Source organism: Solanum stenotomum, chromosome 5 (assembly GCF_019186545.1).
Source record: "Solanum stenotomum isolate F172 chromosome 5, ASM1918654v1, whole genome shotgun sequence".
In the NCBI taxonomy this organism is placed as follows: domain Eukaryota; kingdom Viridiplantae; phylum Streptophyta; class Magnoliopsida; order Solanales; family Solanaceae; genus Solanum; species Solanum stenotomum.
Window position 1 is genome coordinate 58,240,210 of NC_064286.1, and position 22,519 is coordinate 58,262,728.

The 22,519-nt window shown below is 32.5% G+C and overlaps 1 protein-coding gene, 1 long non-coding RNA gene and 1 pseudogene across 3 annotated transcripts in view; 2 read left to right on the top strand and 1 right to left on the bottom strand.

Annotated features, from left to right (window-relative positions):
- LOC125864742 (sesquiterpene synthase 15b-like) overlaps nt 1-6,644 on the top strand; it is a 7,859-nt pseudogene extending 1,215 nt beyond the window's left edge.
- The window catches only part of LOC125864743 (acyl-coenzyme A oxidase 4, peroxisomal-like), a 1,153,105-nt gene that overhangs the window by 265,290 nt on the left and 865,296 nt on the right, over nt 1-22,519 (top strand). The gene's annotated exons all lie outside the window — the stretch shown is intronic.
- Nucleotides 20,342-21,325, bottom strand: LOC125864780 (uncharacterized). Its single transcript, XR_007446272.1, has 2 exons — nt 20,730-21,325; nt 20,342-20,467 (listed from the first exon to the last, which is right to left on the bottom strand). It is a non-coding gene; the product is annotated as an uncharacterized LOC125864780 (long non-coding RNA).

Below are 22,519 nucleotides of genomic sequence, written 5' to 3' on the forward strand. Positions count from 1 at the left end.
GATATTGGGAGAGGGAGGAGAGAGGCGAGCGATATTGGGAGAGGGAGGAGAGAGGCGAGAGAGAGAGGGCAGAGAGTGGGAGAGAGGTGAATTGTATATGTATATATATAAGATAATTGTATATTATACATATGCAATTGTATATATAGCAAGCGAGATTGGGAGAGGGAGGAGAGAGGCGAGCGAGATTGGGAGAGAGAGGAGAGAGGCGAGCGAGAGAGGGCAGAGAGTGGGAGAGAGGTGAATTGTTTATGTATATAAGTTAGATAATTGTATATTATACATATGTATTTGTATATTCTGACGAATTATACATATACAAACATGACTAATTATACAAACTCGAAGTCAGCCCGCGTAATTAATGTATAATGTTAGTCGTGAGTGGTAATTATAGAAAACTATAGCTATGATGAGTAATTAAGTAATATAAATTTGCTTAACCGCGTAATTTTCCCTACTTTTATTTACCAATTTAGTCCATCTCTTCCACATCCTTTTAAACCTTTAAGAAACCAATCAATATTGGGCCCTCTTCTCTCAAACAACACAAATGACCCAATCCCAATTCCAATATCAACCGACCCAACCCATTCCCTCAATACATACAACCAGCAATACCAAAAAAATGACCCAGACTCGTATTCTTCTATTTCCAGAACAGCAACCAGTGTACGCGACCCGAAACCAGAACATTGTACGCGTTCTTCTTCTCCGCAGCCCGACAAACCCAAAACGCGAACCCGACCCATCTCGCGCAGCAGCTCGTGCTCTCTCTCCATCTCTCTGTGTCCTCTCCATACGAGAATCATCCAGGTGTCGTAATCTCCTTGCTCGTCGTCCTTCCTCTCAAATCAGCCGTCCCAAATCGTTTTTCTGTTGAGAATTGTACAAGTCTGGTACAAATTCCAGCAGCAACCTTATCTCTCAGAGATTTTTGGATTTCAAATTCGAATTTCACCCAATTCTTCACCTGTTTTCCCCCCTAAACCGAACCCTAGTCTTCCCCTATTTAAACCCCTTTCTCCCTCTTTGTTTGGGGGCCGGAACAAATAGATAGAGAGGGTAGTCCAGCAAGCTGAAGAATGAAAATTAGATATAGAAATCTAGAAAAAGAAAATAGCCGAAAACAGAGAGGATATTTAGCTTTGGATTACAGTTTCACTGTTTGATCCTGGTCATCATTTTTTCGGATTCATCAGAGTTTGAAGTTGGTGGTGTAAGTATCCTTTCAAGCTCGTCGTCTCAGGCTCGCTGCTCCAAAAGAGGTAATATTTTCTTCTATTTCGTTTTGTTTAGCTATTTTTTTTCTCAATTCCCTGAAGTAGCTACGCATATGCATCCTTCATTTTCGTTTGATTTTGGGTGATTGTATGAACGTGTAGATTAGAAGATAACAATGATGATGTTCTTGTTGAGGCTACCTTCGTCTTTTAGGAATCATTATATTTTGAAGTTTGTAGTAACTTAGCTACTGGTTAAAATTCTCTGAAATAGGTGATAGAAATTATCGATATCAATGCTTCATGTGCTCATACTCGTTATGAATCTTTGTTGTGGTACCTAACTGCATTAAGCTTCAGCGTATGTTTCGGTTATCTGTTGGGAAGCTTTANATATTTTATAAATATTCAAAAATTGTCTCAAAAAATATTTTGTTTTAGTTAAATACTTAGTTAATTAGTTTAATTATTCGATAGCTTATATTTTCAAGTTATTAGTCTATATCTGAGTCAATTATTTTAAGTTTGTTAAAATTAAGAAGCTCGTTAATTAATTTTTAATAATTCATCCTATTTAAGATTTTAGCCAATTTAAATTCAATTTGGCTATACTTTTATTTACCAATTTAGTCCATCTCTTCCACATCCTTTAAGAAACCAATTAATATTGGGCCCTCTTCTCTCAAACAACACAAATGACCCATTCCCAATTCCAATATCAACCGACCCAACCCATTCCCTCAATACATACCAAAAAAATGACCCAGACCCGTATTTATTAAATTTTGCCTAAGATTATGGGTTCAATNTGCATTAAGCTTCAGTGTATGTTTCGGTTATCTGTTGGGAAGCTTTAAGTTCATGTTTGTGTGTATTTGTTAAATTTTGCCTAAGATTATGGGTTCAATGTAGCATCAATCATGATTAAGGAGCTGAAGCTTAGTTACTTGTCCATGTTTGAGTATTCTGTTATCTCTAATCTTGTCTGCTTATAGTTGTTTTTTTTTTCTTTTTTCATATTGATTTAAATGCTAATATTATATGGTGCACATTTGGTTCATACTTGAAAATCTCATCATTAATCATGGACCCCACCATAAGAGTATCTAGTCGGAGCTACTATTGTTTTGGATAAGTTGTCAAGTTTACCTCTTTAGTATTGTTAAGAGTATATGTATATATAAGCTTTCTTTTAAGGTTAAAGTAGCGTCAAATGATATTGGGTCTGTCCTTTTTTAAACCAATTAAGATTCTGTGCTTTTTTTTAAAAAATTGAATGTTCCTGCTCATTTTTGGGCTGATAATTTCTGCTAATGTTTTGACTGATTGTTCCAGATTGTGCATTGTTTTGATTTAGGAAGGCTTAGCTTGTTTGTCATGATTTTGCTCTTTATCTTAAATAGCTCTTCAGCTTAATTTTTAGCCATCTTTTTAATTCTATTTGTGCCTTTATTAATGCTAAATGTAGTGAGTAGTCAAATATTAGTAATTTGTTAGTAAGCGTGCTTACTAAGGCATAGTTAAAATTAAGAGTTTTCTGTTATCAATTCTAGACATTGCCTTGTTTATGCTAGTTTTTATATTTGATATAGCATGGTTTTTTTTAGTTAATGAGTTATACTTATGTTTTTTATTTTTTTACTTTGTGTCGCATGTGAAATATGTCTGAGTTCATCATGAACTCCTATGTTCTCCCTTGCATAATAGGCCAAGGGGGGCCCAATTCTCTTTTATCGAGTCAGCTAGTCTGGAAAGATCGAAGAACAGGCCCTTGACATTGACATACAAGTGTTCGGAGTGAATCAAAGAGCTGGATATGCACGATATACATCAATATACATCAGTCGTATATGTTGTATATTGCATTGAAAATGGGCAAAAAGAGCCCTAAATTTTCAGCTTTGTATTTTGTTATTATTGGGCCTAATCCCTCTTATTTTGAGTGTTACTATCCTATTAGATTTTAGAACAGGTACAAATGGGCCAAAGGCCCAAAAATTGAAATTAGGCCCAAGTGTTAGTCAAGGTGGACAGAAAACCAGACTTAGGCCTAGACTCTCTCTCTCTATTTTATCTGTTTACGTATTTGTTTTGATTGTTTATTTGCTAGTTAATTTTAAGGTTTTCCCCTAGTTCAATTCTCCAAAAGATGAATCAATCATATCTTTCTTAAAATCAAATAAGTATATTTTATTTTACTTGACTTTAGAATATATAGTATTTTGCACTTAAGTAATATTCTTATTTCCCTTTCCCTTGAAAATGAGTTTAAAAGTTGTTTATTTTAATCAAGCATGTTTTTCTTTTAAACATATTAGCCAAATAATTAATTGCCGGATAACCGCATTAGCGGGTGTTCTAGATGCTTTAAAATCCTTCCTAGAACACTAATAAGAACCTCGAACTTCTTTTAAGTTTTCACTAGATTTTCTGTTTTAGTCTTTTGAAAACAGTAGATTTCTTGATTTTTCTTAAAAAATTAAGTGGCGACTCTTAAACCAGTCTAAGTATTATTTTCTAATAAAACAACATGTATAATGGTTATGAAGAATGGATTGGTGAATTTTGTGAAAGTGACCTTCATGTTGTTGCTCTAAGTTTTCGATTACTTAGGCAACAAGGTTACTATGTCTCATCTGGTAAGTAATACGTCATCCCATCCAATTTATGTGAACAAAGCTTGTTTGTAGATAAGAGTTTTTAACTTTTACACACTAGCGTGTGAATACATATTTTGAAATAGATGTTTTTAGGAAGTTCACCGATGACCAAGGAAATTATAATAAAGCAATGGTTAACGACATGCAAGGATTATTAAGCTTGTACGAGGCAGCACAATTCAGTGTACATGATGAAGAAATTCTGGATGAAGCAATTAATTTCACCACCACTCATTTGAAGTTAATGTTACCTAAATTGAGTAATTTTCTCTCGATGCAAGTCAGCAATGCCCTAAAGTATCCAATAAATAAAACTATAGCCAGGGTAGCAACTAGAAAATACATATCGTTTTACCAAGAAGATAAATCGTGTGATCAAGTGTTATTGAATTTTGCAAAATTGGACTTCAATACATTGCAAAAGATGTATAAAAGGGAGCTATGTGATATCACAAGGTAACTAGCATGATGCACAATCAATAATATCACAACATTGTTTTATTAAAAAAAAATAGATTTTTTATATTGATTTTGAGATTTAACTTTACATTTTAGGTGGTGGAAAGAATTGAACTTGGCAAATGAACTACCTTTTGCAAGAGACGGAGTGGTTGAGTTGTACTTTTGGTCTCTGGGTGTGTACTTTGAGCCCCAAAATAAGGTTGCCAGGATTATACTAGCCAAAGTGTTATGTTTCGCTTCAATTACTGATGACATCTATGATATCTATGGAACACTGCATGAACTTACTCTCCTCACAAATGCAATAGAAAGGTATGTTTTTTTTTATTGGAAACATTAATTATACTATATCTACGTTTCGCTTCAATTACTGATGACATTTATGATACCTACATTTTGTGTATACATACAATAGGTGGAACATCGACGCTGCAGAAAATCTAGCGCCGTATATGAAAATCTTTTACACTGCTCTCCTACATCTTTACAAAGAAGTGGAGAATGAGTTGGCAAAGGAGAACAAGTCCTTTCGAGTCAAATTTCCTATTAGTGAGGTAAGTAATTATGTGATACATATTAATTATTACTCCTAATAATCCAGCTTTCTATTAGTTCAAGGGCGGAGCTAAGTGTGGGTTCGGACAAATCCAGTAGTTCTTTACTAAATCCTATATTTGTATTAGAAAATTAAATAAATACAAATGTATATTAACTTTGTGAACCTCTGACAAAACTAATTAATGGCCAAGTGATAAGGAACAGGTTATGAAAATATTTTTCATGCTAGAGTTAATGTTTTTTTTAAAATGTCCTAAAATTTAGAACTCCTAATCATGACTCCGCTTATGCGGTTCTGTCCCATTTCATGTGTCATTCATTTTTAAAGAGAGAATAATTAATTAATTTCAGATGAAAAAGTTGTTGAGAGCTTATCTACTACTGCTTCTTGGCTAGGCATGGGCGATGAAGCAACAAAAGAGGCATTCAAATGGATTATAACCGAACCTCCAATTCTCATCCCTTCCTCTATTATTGCAAGATTGTTGAAGGATATTGTAACACATGAGGTATATAAATTCTCGGATCTTCTCTATTTTTACAACAGTTATTTACTCGTATTATTATATATAATATGACTCGAAACATCGAGATGATTTCATATCTAAAATTTGGGATCGTTTAGAGGTGGTTTCAAGTTGATTGAGATTAAAAATTAATGTATACCTTCATGTGTATTCAGTGTATACTTCATGTATAGCTAAGCCATATTTAATTTTTTGAGTGTATCATAATGTATAGTCAGTGTATAGCTCATGTATCAATACACTATATTGTATAGCCAGTATATATTTTCTAGGAAAAATTACTTGGATGAGTTACCTTTTAATAAATAATTACTAATTTTGGCGATATATTTTTATTTATTACCATTTATAGCAATACGTAGTGATACTATGATAAATCTGACATATGTATTAAAAGTGAATTATGTATTCAAAATATTTTCTATTTTCTTCTTCTTCTACTACTCCTCTTCCTCCTCCTCCTTCTTCTTCTTCAATAGTTATTGCTTTTATAGTATTGGTTGTCCTTACTATTTTAGCTATTAATATTATTCTTTTCTTGAGCCGAGGTTCTATAGAAAATCACATGTTTATCCCTTCAAAGGTAAGGGGATATGTACACATTTCATCTTTTTAGGCTTTATTTATGGGAACACACTGAAAATATTATTATTATTTTTTATCTTTTTATTTCTCTTGCAATCTCGGCTCTTGTGTACTTGTTAGTCTAATGGTTGTTGTTCATGTGATACGCAGAGAGAAATAGAAAGAGGAGATGTAGCTTCTGGTATTGAATGTTACATGAATGAATATGATGCCACAAAGGAAGAAGCTTACATGGGGATAAGGAAAATAATAGAGAAAAAATGGAAGGATTTGAATCAACAATGGCTAAAACCAATAACTGTACCAAGAGTTTTGCTCATGACAGTGCTAAACCTTATTAGGACGTCAGAATTCTTTTATAAAGATGAAGATGCTTATACTTCTTCCAAAAATAACTTAAAAGACGTCATTTCTATGGTGCTTGTTGATCCCATTAAAGTATGAAAGCAAATTAAAGGACAAAATAAAGAAATTGTAATTCTCTAGAATGATTATATTTCTTTCACACTTAATTGTGGTTGTTTATTTGTTACTCCAATAAGCAGCTTTGTAAATAGGTTTCTATAAATAGTTCTGCAAGGAGTTTCTTATAAGAAACATTGCATGCAACTTTTGTTCTTCTATATATAAAAAGTTTTTTCAGTTTATTTATGTATCACTTTGAAGTTGAGCGATATATCAATCTCTCTAAATACTTTTCTCTTGTGCATTTACTTTAAAGTCTTTCTTTTGTTATTGATAAAAAGAAATTAAAAAGAAAAAAAATAAACTACCACTTTTTTATTAGTTAATTAAAGGAATTTCAAAAGAAAAGAAACAAGAAAAATATTTCTTTAAAAAAAATATTTTTGTTAAGTCCATAAATGTTCGTTGTTAATAGTTTGGTTAAAAAATGTCTCTCTATTGTTATACAAATAAAACATTTTTAAGACAACAAGTCTTTTAGCAACAGATTAATATCAGTTGCTATTTGGTTGATAACTCAATTTGCCAACCACTTTGATCAATTTACCACCGATTTTTGTTTGTTTATAATTGGGATTACTTTTATAGTGAGAATTACTTGGTCGAAATCTGTAACACCCCGAAAATTTCCAAGCTACGACCCGAATCATTATATAACACTTCACAACTCTACTCTTAAAATTTGAATCATTCATGTAACACCTCAGACTTTAAAAAGGTCTAAAGAGGACTAACAAGCAAGTTCACAAACCCAAAATGGACCATAAACCCTTCACGACACCCTAAACGGTCCATTTAGGGGTCCACAGCCCATTTAGGGCATGGTGGCCAACCGTCCAAGGCTGACAAGGTGGGGTTACCTGGACGGGACCCTAGACGGACCGTGGTGGCTTGTTCGATCCGTTTAGGGGTCCGTACAAGTCACACATCAATTTTTAAGTTTTGGGTAAACTTCAGACGATCATATCTCTCGGCACATAATGAACTAGGTGGCCCTGGACCTATCAAATTAAAGGTCTTTAAGTTCTCTTTCCAACGCCACCAAGTTTGCCTCATTTTGAGTTTGGATTAAAATGTTATGCCCATTTTAGTGAAGCCCTGTCGGATAGGTGAAGCTTCACGGCTGGTGAAGTGTTTCACGGACCGCGGAGACTTAAACGGTCCGTGAAACCTCCCTTAAAAGATTTACCCTTTAATGCCTCATTACTTTCATACCCCTTTTTTATTTTAAAATGACATATATCTATTTTTATTCATGCGCTGACATCATGTTGACGCCAACACCCACCTTTTTTTTCCTCTGTGATACCATCACCGTATATTACATCATATGAATATATATATTCTGATGGTATCAACGAGTAACTGAGCAGCGTCTTCATTGAAGGACTGCTTCTTCCTCCTTGATACCATCAAAGTATAACATACTCTAGTGGTATCAATGAGTAACTAAACATTGTTTTCATTGAGGTTTGTTTCAGTCCTTTATGAGATTACTCAATCATCCATGATATCATTATGTTATATCTACATACTGTCGTGGTATAATTGAGGTATGTTTCAATTCTTCAATATTTTAATTTAAAATCAGTTTTTAAAAAAGTCATAATTTAGATACAATTTTTTTAAAAAAATTGCAAAAAGAGAAAAAAATAATAAATATATATTTTCTACTAATTTAGAGTTAAATAAATAAGATTGTGACTTCAATAATTTTCTCTTAACTGTTTCTTATTTATTTCTTATAAAAAGAGCCCCCTAAAGTGGTACATTTACCTAAGAAACCCATAAAAGAGAAGAGAGAAAGTTACATCCCAATATCTTTGGATCATCTAGTTTATAATATATATATATATATACACAATGTATATATAGTGTATATTTTATACTAATAGAAATATACATATACATACATATTTATACATACCAATATACATAAATATACACAATATACACGTGCCATATATAATCGAGTATATATGTTAGGTATACTTCGACCATATTTGATAAATTAGATAGATGAATGATATATAGAAAGGTAGTATGTTTGTTTATTAAATTAATTAACGAAACAGAGGGAGTAAGCTTACAATTTTTATTTTTGCATGTAATAATTTGTGAAGTGTTGAAGGATGAAAAAAAGTCTCACATCGATGGTTCTTCTTATATCGACTTGGACAATCACTACTAACAAATTATCAAAAAATGACGGCCAAAAGCGACGGACTGCGTCACTTTTTTGGTCAAAATCGACGGAAAAGCGACACAGTCACCTCCATTGCTTTTTAACCCGACACTTTTCAAAAAGCGACGGACTACGTCGCTTTTTTACAATTTTTTTTAACAAAAGTGACGGACTCCGTCACATTATTTTAATTTTCATTTTTTTTATTTCTAAAAGGCGACGCAGTCCATCGCTTTTTTGGGTTTTAAAAAAAATTAAAACCCAAAAAAGCGACGGACTAAACCACGCTGTCCGTCGCTTTTTCTGCAATATTTTTTACAGCAGCAGCTGGCAATTTCTGTTGCCCACCTGCAAATGCAATTCAATTCAATTCTACACTATTCAGCCCAATCAAACACACACAATTATAAACAATCTAAACAAAATATAAAATAACATTCAAAAGTATCTAAATCATAAATTAAAGACTTATAAAGTCTTTCAAAATTCGTTTCAAAATTTCAAAAAGTTCATAAATGTCCAGGGATCTAAACTAGGGAGTGAGATCTACATAATCATCCTCATCACTCTCATCGTCGATGTCATCGGGAGCCGAAGTAGTAGGTCGACGAGCGAGGTTCATCACTTGTTTTTTGATTTGTTGAACGGTCTCACTCATGCTTTGTTGTTCAGTTACTCTTCTCCGCTCCGACTCTGCTAGTGTCGCTGTATGTTTAGCTATTTGATCCGACATAGCATCAATCTAAACATTGTCATGTGCCTCAGCTTGACGTGATGATCTAATACCTTCTAAGCCTGACTGAAGTCGTCTAACATCGTTTTGAGAGCCTAGACCATAGCATCTACCATTGTGTGTCCTCCTACCACTTTTTCTTTCCAAATCTGGGTGGACAGTTCAGGTGTCAATTAGATCGAACTATCTAGATTCTCAGCGACGTACTGATGAAAATCATTCTTTATATTAAATATAAAAATTGACATCAATATATATACATATCATAAATATATTCACTATTAATATATATTATTCATATTAAATACCATACAAAAGTTCGTTCGGCCCTTTCCTCCACCCACACATCCGGATTTGACTCATTTTCTTTCTTCTTGACATGAGTCTTCTTGAAAACCTCTGGTTCAACGGGAGTGCGTCCCAATTCTTTTTTCTATAAATAAAAACTTAAATTTATAACGATATATATGAATCAACTAATTATTTATTTAAAAGTTTGAATTAGAACTTACCATCTCTCGTGCAATTTTTCCAACCGTCTTTGCACCTCCGGTGTGCAACGAGCCACCTTTAAGATTGGCTCTAGCCATTTTGGCTTGATCTGATATTGCCTTAAACTTGTCTGTGTTCCAATACTGACCCAATTCATCAAAAACGAGGCAACATCCAACCGGGACGTTCACTACTATCCCGAACTTTCTTTAGCCAGCTAGACAGTCTGGTGGATGCCTTCCTCTCAAATGTGGTCCCAATGACCAAATTGTACCTCGACCCCCAAGAACACATAGTCCGAAAAAAATTTGAATATCGTTAATTAAATCGATAGTAAAAAAAAAGTAAAGTATACTAAACTTAACTAAAAAATATATACCTTAAAGTTATTAAACATCGACTGGCGTATACTGTTGGAATCTCGGTCCAAGAGTGATAAGCCTGTGTATAGAGTCTTCTAACACATTCTTTTAAAGCCCGAGTAACATTCTTTGCAGGATGCCACCTGCAAAACACATAATAAATATGTTAGTTCATGAATAATATATTAAAGTATAAGAAATAAATAAAATAAACTAACAAATAGATAACAAAACAAACTTACGATGATCCATCCGGCTCAATCATGACTCTACCAAGTCTATCTTTCTGTCCAGGAGCTAGAGCAGACATCGTATCATGTGGTGTAGCACTAGGTGTAGCTGGAGACGAGGGTGATACATCAGGATGCACAACACACTGAGTCAATGGAGGAGTACCGACCATTGTATATGACTGCTCGCTACTAGAATCTCCAAGCCTCATGGCAGATAACTGAGGAGATGTACCTGTGAGAGATGGAGTACCTGCCGATAAGGGGCGTGCTCGATGAATAGCCTGTAAAGGTAAGTCCTCGTAGCGTCGTGAAAGCAATGTATGTGAAGTAGATGAAGCACCGACTGGTCGACGGTAATTAGGATAATATTATCGAGGATCCATTGTACTAAACGGAACAACAAATAAATGAGTATCATGGCTGATGCGCTATGACGTAGAAGAAATAGATCCTGCAGTATCCTCAAGATCTATCGATCTCATAGACTTTTTCTTCTTAGCCTGTTTAGTCTAGCTAACTCCAAGATGCTCGCGATGTCTATCACTGTCACCGCCTGATGACATCTGTATGCAAATTTACATGTATATTATATATAAAAATCATAAATTAAATAAAATTAGCAAAATACACTTACATATATACTAGCTAGCTTTCATTCTACACTATTCCTCGTCGCTTGCTTCAATTCCATCATTCTCCCATTCTTCCTCCTCAGTTGTTTCATTTTCATTATCGTCCTATTTTTCGTCATCAAGTTATTCATTTTCCTCATTCTCAGATATTTTTTCCTCAACATTCAGTATCTCGTCATTAGATACTTCTTCTAATATGTGTTGAGGATGTTGTAGTGTGGTTTCCAATTCAACATCAACTTGTTGTTGAACAATTGCAACATCATTTTGATATGCCACATCTAAGACATTGTCAATTTCAATTCTTCCCACATGCTTACTTTTTATAACAACCCACCAATCAGCTTTGTCTCTACGCAATGGATATGAAGTGTAATACACTTGTTTAGCATTTTGTGCAATAATAAAAGGATCATAACTTCTGTATTTCCTGGTGTGCTTAACTTCAATTATATTATGCTGATGGTCCATCTTTGTGCCTCTATGTGATGGATCAAACCACTCACACCGAAACAATACAATATTCTTCTTAGGCCAACCTGAATACCTCACTTCAATAATCTCTTGAATGACACCATAATATTCAATAGTTTGACCAGTACCATCAATATCACCTTATATGTACACACGACTATTATTTGTTTTCTTGGTCCTAGAAACTTCTTCAGTTTGAAACTTAAAACCATTGACACAATACTTATTCATTGTCAATACTTGAGATTCAGGTCCAAGTGCTACTTCTTTCACTAATTGCAAATGTTGGACACTTGAGTATTCATCGTAAACCTACATGATTGTTATTTCAAGTAATATAATATAGTATAACATGAATATATTATTAAATACTTAGTGATTGCACACCTACATAGTTCCTCAGCCATTTGGAAAATTATGTATAGATGGCTTCATTACCCCATGTGTTTACGAACAAGTTGATCATTTTACATTCAAGTATTTCGCTAGTTAATGATCACTTATTAGTATGTAATTTAATAACATATTTTTAACACTTACTTGACATATGATTGTATCTCTGGACAATTAAGCAAAATATGTGTCACAGCTGATTGCATTTCCATATCAGTGAAGCCTCGCTTTCCACGCTTTTTAGATCCTCGACCATTTTGATTAAAAATTGATATCGGTGGAAATAAAGGATCAATATCACCTTCATCATTGCAATTGGGCTTGTTTCTCCTACATGACACATCATTACCAAAGTAATAAGAATAAAAATCACCAGTTTCTCTCCCAATATGACCTTGAACAAATGATCCTTCGATCCTTCCCCGTTGCTTAATCGTTTGCTTTGAACTACCAATTTTTCTGCATGTATATATGTATATATGTTAATATATAAAAGACTTGGCGAATATATATAACTTAGTGAATATTTCAAATGGATACATCCATCTTGTTTGAACCGGACCTCCGAGGCGGGCCTCTTGTACAAGGTGAATTGGAAGATGCTCCATCACATCAAAGAAACCACATGGAAATATCTTCTCCAACTTAGTAGTAGTAACAAGAATATTTTCCTCCATCCTGTCTAAACTACTCTCCAACAACTTTCCAGAACACAAATCTTTAAAAAAAAGACTTATCTCTGTGATTGGTTTCCATATCCTTTCGGGTAGATGGCTAAAAGCGATAGGAATTAAAGTTTCCATGAACACATGACAATCATGACTTTTCATACCTATCAATTTTCCTTCATTCATATCTGCCCGCTTTCCTAAATTCGAAGCATAGCCCTCTGGCATCCTCAAATTTTTAACCCACTCAATAATTTCACGTTTCTCATCCAATGTGAATGAAAAGCTGGCTTTGGGCTTAACTATTTTACCATTCTGTAATTCCTGCAGCCATAACTCTTTTCTCCTACAATATTCCTTTATGTCCATTCTAGCTTTTGGATTGTCTTTTGTCTTACCCTTAACATCCATCACTGTGTTAAACAAATTGTCAAAGTAATTTTTTTCAATGTGCATCACATCTAGATTATGTCGTAGCAGATTGTCCTTCCAATACGGCAACTCCCAAAATATGCTTTGTTTGGTCCAATTATGTTCAACACCATATCCAGGAAGTCTAGAAGGTGAAGCTTCTGTAACTTTAGGTAATTGAGAAATTCTCTCCCAAATTTGATGCCCTGTGAGTAATGGAGGTGGGGGGTCACTTTCAACCTTATTTTTCCTAAATGCATTTTTCATCTTTCTAAACTCATGGTCCATTGGCAAGAACTGGCGATGACAATCAAACCATGTATTTTTTCTGCCATGCTTTAAAGTGAATGCCTTACTATTTTCCATGCAATACGGACATGCTAGCTTTCCAGCTGTCATCCAACCAGACAACATCCCGTATGCAGGAAAATCATTAATAGTCCACATTAAAGAAGCACGCATGATAAAATTCTGCTTAGTTGATATATCATAAGTCAAAACGCCTTCAAACCACAATTGTTTGAGCTCATCTATCAATGGTTGTAGATAGACATCAATCAAACTTTTTGGATTCCGGGGACCTGGAATAACACAACTTAGAAAGATGTAGGGACTGGTCATGCACATTTCAGGAGGAAGATTATACGGAGTAAGAAATACCGGCCAACATGAATAAGGCGAAGCATTATTAGAGAATGGTGTGAAGCCATCTGAACACAACCCCAATCTAACATTTCTTGGTTCACTAGCAAAATCAGGATATACATTATCAAAATGCTTCCATGCTTCACCATCAGATGGATGAGACAAGACACCCGGCGGCCTTCTATATTCACGATGCCATCTCATATGTGGGGCAGACCTCATCGATGCATACAACCTCTTTAATCTAGGAATGAGAGGTAGATAATGCATCGCCTGAACTGGGACCATCTTTCCAGCCGGAGTCCTCTTATAACGAGTATGTCCACAAAACTTACAATTTTCTAATTCACTATCAGTCTTGTAAAACAACATGCATCCATTAACACAACAATGAATTCTATCATACGTCAATCCTAACTTGGACACCAAACGCTTTGCCTGATAGAAGTTCTTTGGTATGTTAAACTCCGGATTAACTAGTTCACCCAAAAGATCAACCATTGAGTCCATAGCAGCATTAGGAACATTCCAATCTGATTTAATATTCATTAATCTAACCGCAACTGACAAGGCAGAATGCGGACTCCCTTCACATAGTGGACGACTAGACTCTTCTAATTGATCATAAAAGCGTCTTGCTTCTTCATTAGGAGCTTCATCAAAATATTGTTCCGGTTCCATCCTACCTTGAACCCCGAAAGCATCATTGATCATTTCATGAACCCTATCATGTTCAACCCTAACATGTTCAACCCTAATTTGGCCATGTGGTGCAATCATATTATATACATCCACAGGCATCGAATTATAAAACATACCATCCAATCCATCACTTTCTCCATGATCAATCCATACAAAATATCTAGGCTTAAATCCATTACGATACAAATGAACCATAACTCTATCTGGTTTAAAAAAATTTAAGCACTTACATGCACTACAAGGACACCTAACCAATCCATTATTCTTGAAAATGTCAAGTGTCATTGTATGTTCAATAAAATTTCTAACACCGCCAATAAACTCAGGTTTCAAACCAGCACCAGTTTCATAATGCATATTATACATCCACAAACGATGATCCATTTACAAAAATATAGATATTCAATTATATTATAAATAAAATTTAATAATAATTTTACTAGTAGTAGTCCTAAAACTAGTTTAGTATTGACTTAACCACATTATTTATTTTAACTTATTTAAACAACTTAACAACTTTAACTAGTTTAGTTTCGACTTAATACAACAACTAAATCTACCAACTAAACCACATTATTTAGTTTAACTTATTTAAACAACTTAGCAACTTTTTAACTTGAATTAATTTAGTTTTGACTTAATTCCAACAACTCAATCCATCAACAAAACCACATTATTTAATTTAACTTATTTAAACAACTTAACAACATTATAACTTTAACTAGTTTAGTATTGACTTAATTCAAACAACTAAATCCATCAATTAACTAAATCACATTATTTATTTTAACTTATTTAAACAACATAACAACTTTAACTAAATCCACCAATTAAATAAATCAATAGGATCAACTAGTGTTGGTACTTATGCTTAACATATATATTATTTCTAAATTTAAAGCTGAGTGTCAACACTAGATGGACACAAATCGATCTTGCAAGAAAATAATTTTTGTCATCAATAGGATCAACTAGTGTTGGTACTTATGCTTAACATATATATTATTTTTAAATTTAAAGCTAAGTGTCAACACTAGATGGACACAAATCGATCTTGCAAGAAAATCAATTTTGTCATCAATAGGATCAACTAGTGTTGGTACTTATGCTTAACAAATATATTATTTGTAAATTTAAAGCTTAGTGTCAACACTAAATGGACACAAATCGATCTTGCAAGAAAATCAATTTTGTCATCAATAGGATCAACTAGTGTTGGTACTTTTGCTTAACAAATATATTATTTCTAAATTTAAAGCTAAGTGTCAACACTAGAATATGGACACAAATCGATCTTGCAAGAAAATCAATTTTGTCATCAATAGGATCAACTAGTGTTGGTACTTATGCTTAACAAATATATTATTTCTAAATTAAAGCTAAGTATCAATACTAGATGGACACAAACACATTATTGAAAACAATTGTACTTGAATTTTAGAAATTTAGAAGCACCAACCTTATCTCCTACTTTGATGAAAGAAGCAATATAGTCTTGTATCAACTTTTTTAAATGTTGAGCTTCCTCAATTGCCTACCACGAAAAGTTCGAAAATTAGTTAAATATAAACTTCAAATCCAAAAATATTAGTTTTATATATATATATTCAAGTTTTCAACTCAAGTTCATATCTAATTTCTAAACTTAATTAGTTATATATTCAAGCTAATTAGTTCCAAGTTCAAGTTCTAATTTCAAGTTCAAGTCTAAGTTCAACTTCAAATTCTAAGTTCATGTTCTAAGTTCAAGTTCAAGTTCTAATTTCAAGTTCAAGTTCTAAGTTCAAGTTCAAATTCTAATTTCAAGTTCAAGTTCTATTTTCAAGTTCAAGTTCAAGTTCAAATTCTAAGTTCAAGTTCAAGTTCTAATTTCAAGTTCAAGTTCTAAGTTTAACTTCAAATTCCAAGTTCAAGTTCAAGTTCAAGTTCTAATTTCAGGTTTAAGTTCTAAGTTCACGTTCAAATTCTAAGTTCAACTTCAAGTTCTAAATTCAAGTTCAAGTTCTAATTTCAAGTTCAAGTTCTAATTTCAAGTTCAAGTTCAAGTTCAAATTCTAAGTTCAAGTTCAAGTTCTAAGTTCATGACATTCAAACATTCATCATCTACTCATAACACTTCAATTACAAATTTCTAACTTCAAATTATTAACACTTTACTAACTAGTCCTAAAATCATATCCAAAAGAATCCCAATTCAACCTCAAATTACATATTATCAAGTTTAAACTAGTCGTAAAATACAAAAATGTTAATTCTTCACTAACTAACAATGCCCAATTTTTTTAAAAAACCCAAAAATAAAAATCTTCAATTATCTATTCCTAACTAACAATAATCAAATCAAATTAACAATTGAATAACACAACCCAACAAACAAAAACATTAATATACTAACAAACAATCAATTATAATCACTAGAATTAAAGCTAAGTATCAATACTAGATGGACACAAACACATTATTGAAAAAAATTGTACTTGAACTTTAGAAATTTAGAAGCACCAACCTTATCTCCTACTTTAATGAAAGAAGCAATATAGTCTTGTATCAACTTTTTTAGATGTTGAGCTTCCTCAATTTCCTAGCACGAAAAGTTCAAAAATTAGTTAAATATAAACTTCAAATCCAATATATATATATTCAAGTTTTAATAAGTTCAAGTTTTCAATTCAAGTTCATATCTAATTTCTAAACTTAATTAGTTATATATTCAAGCTAATTAGTTCCAAGTTCAAGTTCTAATTTCAAGTTCAAGTCTAAGTTCAACTTCAAATTCTAAGTTCATGTTCTAAGTTCAAGTTCAAGTTCTAATTTCAAGTTCAAGTTCTAAGTTCAAGTTCAAATTCTAATTTCAAGTTCAAGTTCTATTTTCAAGTTCAAGTTCTAATTTCAAGTTCAAGTTCTAAGTTCAAGTTCAAGTTCTAATTTCAAGTTCAAGTTCTAATTTCAAGTTCAAGTTCTAAGTTCAAGTTCAAATTCTAATTTCAAGTTCCAAGTTCAAATTCTACATTTAAGTTCTAATTTCAAGTTCAAGTTATAAGTTTAAGTTCAAATTCCAAGTTCAAGTTCTAATTTCAAGTTCAAGTTCAAATTCTAAGCCAAGTTCAAGTTCTAAACTCAAGTTCAAGTTCTAATTTCAAGTTCAAGTTCAAGTTCTAAGTTCAAGTTCAAGTTATAAGTTCAAGTTCAAGTTCTAAGTTCAAGTTCTAAGTTTAACTTCAAATTCTAAGTTCAAGTTCAAGTTCTAATTTCAAGTTCTAGTTCTAAGTTCACGTTCAAATTCTAAGTTCAATTTCAAGTTCTAAATTCATGTTCAAGTTCTAAATTCAAGTTCAAGTTCTAATTTCAAGTTCAAGTTCTAAGTTCAAGTTCAAGTTCAAATTCTAAGTTCAAGTTCAAGTTCTAAGTTCATGACATTCAAACATTCATCATCTAAATTCATGACATTCAAACATTCATCATCTACTCATAACACTTCAATTACTAATTTCTAACTTCAAATTATTAACATACTAACTAGTCATAAAATCAAATCCAAAAAAATCTCAATTCAACCTAAAATTACATATCAAGTTTAAACTAGTCCTAAAATACAAAAATGCTAATTCTTCACTAACTAACAATGCCCAATTTAAAAATGCCCATTTTTTTTTAAAAAAACCCTAAAATAAAAATCTTCAATTGTCTATACCTAACTAATAATAATCAAATCAAATTAACAATTGAATAACACAATCCAACAAACAAAAACATTAATATACTAACAAACAATCAATTATAATCACTAGAATTGAAAAAAAAAAAAACTAAAATTTAACCTCCCTACCTGCAGCAACGGCGACCGGCGACGGGGAAGGGGAGTGTTGACACCCAATTTCGGACCTCCACAATATATATTAATCATCGAGCTTCTTAAATTCCAAACGATTTTAAATAATTAACTTTATAAAAGTCAAAATATTTTTCAAATTATTTTAAATAGTTTTGCCACTTTTTTACGATTTTTTAAATAATATATAAGTTTTAGATAATTATGCATATAATTAGTATATTTTATAAATGTTCAAAAATCATCTCAAAAAGATTTTTATTTTAAGTAAGTATTTAATTAAATTAGCTTAGTTTAAATTGTAGTTAATGTTTTTGAATTAATTAATTTTTAAGTTAATTATTTTATTTCGTTAAGATTAAGAAGTTCATTAATTAATTATATTAATTTGTCATATCTAATTATTAGCCGAATTTGTTAATTTAACTCAATTTGGCTATTTCTTAAACTCCAAGATATAACCCTTTTCACCTTGCCTCAAACCCATTTTCGGACCCATTTTGGGCCTATTAAAAACAGGCCCATTATTCAGCAACCAAGATGTCATTTCCTCATATTAGCAGCCCATTTCCCTTAATTCTTCAACAAATAATTCAATACATACAATAACAAATACATTACAACACCAATACCAAACAGACCCACATGTACGTCATCTTCCTCCAGTGGAAAAACTCGACCAGCGAACCCAGAAAAATCCAGAACCAGTCACGATCGAAGCCCAAAATCGCAACCCAGTCCAGTCGCGACCAGCAGCCCATCGCGAATCCAGTGACCCAAGTCCAGCAGCAGCGCGCGTCCCTCTCCTCTTGACGTGTCCCGATCTCCGCGATTCACTCGTCCTTGCTCAAGATCAAGCGGCTGCGATTTTCTTACCGTTTGAATTGGTACAGTTCATAGCTGGCCAGCTTTATCCTAAGAGAAAATTTTGAATTTTGAATTCGAATGGGACCAAAATTTTCACCCGTTTTCCCCCAAAAATCAGCCTAGTCTTCCTCTACATAAACTCGCTTCTTTTCAGTGTAAAAAAGGGGAAGAAAAAAAAGGAGAAAATATTGAGACTTAGCAAGTATTTGAGAGAAAGAAACACACTTGAACCAAAAGTTTTTTTGAAGTTACAGAGAGACCGAAATTGAGATTTCGATCAGTCTTTGTTCTCGTTATTTTGTTTTGATTCATTCGCGGTTCTTCGAGTCGTGCTTTGGTGGTGAAAACTCATTTCTTCCCAGCTCGTTTGGTTCCCGGAACGCTGCTCCGAAAAAGGTAAACCCAATTCTCTTTATTTCTTCACACTGTCCTGTTTTTATTAGGCTTTATATATGCCCGGACTTTCGTATTTTTGAAGTCTTGCAATGCTTCTATTTATGTTGTATTGTGGCCAGTTGACGAGGTGTTTTGCATAATGAAATTATTCACATATAGTGGATCGCAAAGATTCATGATTGGTCTTTTTTATCCTTATTTTAGCTCTAGTTAGTTACTGTAGTTATTAGTTCTCTCTTGTATGCTAATCATGCTGATTTTTTTTTTTATTTGTTTGAATAGATTCATTAGTATTTATGCTTTCAATATCATGGATTGGAGATTTTGGGTTAGTTTTGGGTTTAATATAAGTTAGTGATTTTTTTTTATTTGAGTTTCGAGTACTCCTTGTATATTAATCTTTGCGTTGAAAGATTATGTTGTCTTATGGTGATGTCCGTATTTGTTTTAGCTTATGATAGAGTCAAGTGTTCCTTCACCTCTCCATTTAGATCACGCGAGTTGTTTTTTTTCTTGTTTCATATTTGAATCACTTGTTTTGTTGCCACCGGTAGTGATAAGTTAACAATAGCTAAAAATCTATGTTTAATTTTATCCTAGTTTGGACATTGGTTGAGCATGTTACTTCTGGGTTTGCATTTTCGTTGGTTTGTCCCTTGTAATTTGAAGCTCGCCAATTTTTGATATATTATATTGTATGTGTTATAATTTTCAGCATGCTTCCATCTTCATGTGTCTCCGTCTTGTTTTCGTTTTTGAATGTCATTCCATTATTAATTTGATTTCTTGGAATTTGGAAGTTGAAGGATTTTTATTTTTTTTCTTTATTTATTTATTTATTATTTTTTTATAATGCTAATCATCCGTAATGCTCATGGCATAGTAGGTTAATTAGTTAATTTATTTATACTATTAGGAGTCATTTTTAATGTACTTATACGGAACAGTAGCTTGGATGTTCATTACTCCCTCTGTCCCAATTTATGTGACACATTTCGCTTTTTGAGAGTCAAACGAGTTAAGTTTGATCGAGAATTTGCTCATGGAATCTTCAAATTATTTAAAATGAAATCTATATATTTGTAAACTACATAAAAAGTACTATAAGTCCCAATAATTGATAATTCAAAATATTTAAAAGATATATGAAAAATTTACAGTCAAAGATAGACTTGTTTGAATCTCGAAATCCGAAATGTGTCACATAAATTGGGACAGAGGGAGTACTTTGCTTATTAGCATGATTTGAGGCCACTAGTTTTTTTTTTTCCTCATGAATTTGTCCCCCTTCATTTAGATCTTCAGTATTTATTTTGATCGAGCTCATTTTGCTATAATATTCTAAGAGTCAACGTGATACTTAGATATGTTATTATTATTATTATTATTTTTTGTTATTTCGAGGTTCTAACTCCTCACTATTATTTTTGGTTGCATGTGAAATCTATCCGAGTTCACTACGAACTCCTATCTTTTTCTTGCATTTCGGGAGAGCCGTGAAGGCTCAAAATTCTTTCTTTTATCAAGTCATTCAACCTTGAGAAATTGAAGAACAAGTCTTTGGAGTTGACGTGCAGGTCCCAGAACGCAGAAAAAAGGGTTGTATACATCAATATACACCGATATACAGCTGATGTATACCAAAAACGGGATTGAGTAAAATCCCCAGAATTTGCGGCAAAATTGGCCCAAAAGGGGCCAATTTCCTAATATCTTTTACTCTTTTAATTGATTTGCTTATGCTTGACTAATTTTATTTCATTCTAACTATAATTTATTTTAATTAACTTAATTAGATCCCCAAAAGATGAGTTATTTCTTAGTGTTGGTTTGTTTTAAATATTCTTTTTGTGTTGTGGTAATTTATTTTACTAATCAAATACCAATCAATTTTTATATCATTAATTAAGTTAAATCGTTGTTCTTAAAAATATTTGTTATTTAACACTTTTCACTCAAATCACGTTCTAACTCATTTTAAAATGTTTTTATGTTTAAGTGTTTTCTTTCTCAAATAAACTCGGAAAATGTAAGTCATTTTTTTATCAATAAAAAATAAATAAAATAATAATAATGTTAATAATAATAATAATACTTACTTTGTCATTTTCTCAAAAGGTTTAGTCATTTAATAAGAAATGATTTTCATGCTTTAATGTATTAAATAGGTTTAAGTTATTTTGAAATGAATTAAATAAATTATAATTAACCTAGTTTTATTAATATTCTAACCACTTATCTTTCAAGTCAAATAATTCATTTTGGATCCCTTTTCTCTAAAATAAAAATAAAATAAATGTCACTTATTTAACTTTTTTTTTTTTTAAGTTAACCAAATATTGTAAGTTATTTTTCTTATGTTAAATCACCTTTTCTAAAAATTAGTCAAAAAATATATTTTAAGTCAAGTCACAGGTCAACCGCATGTTAGCGGGCACTTCGAATGCTTAAACCCTTCTTGAAGTGTAAATTGAACCCCGAACCCTCTTTGGTATTTTCAAATGATTTTTTTCTGTTTAAATCTTTGAAAATTATAAGTTTTCTTAATTTCTTTAAAAAAAAAAATTAAGTGGCGACTCTTTTCTAAGTATTTTTCTTAAAATATTTTATACTTAGAACATTTCAAAAAATGTGATTTTTCTAAAGATAGGAAAATTACGACACAACAGGGAGCACTGGCTGAGGACGACGACCGGCAACGGCAACTGGAAGGGCGGCGACGGTGACGGGAAGATCGATATATATATAGAGACAGAGAAGGGAGAGAATAAGAATGAAGAGAGAAAGGAAAATAAGAAAATGACAATATGTCTTTTAGATATTTAATAAAAAGTGACGAACAACATCTCTAAGTCCGTCGCTTTTTTTAAAAATAGTTTACCAGCATTTTGACCAAAAAGCAACGGACTAAGAGACACTGTCCGCCGCTTTTTTAAAATAGTTGACTAGATATTTTGAACAAAAAGTGACGGACTAAGAGATGCCTTTCGTCGCTTTTTTAAAAATTAATTAATAAA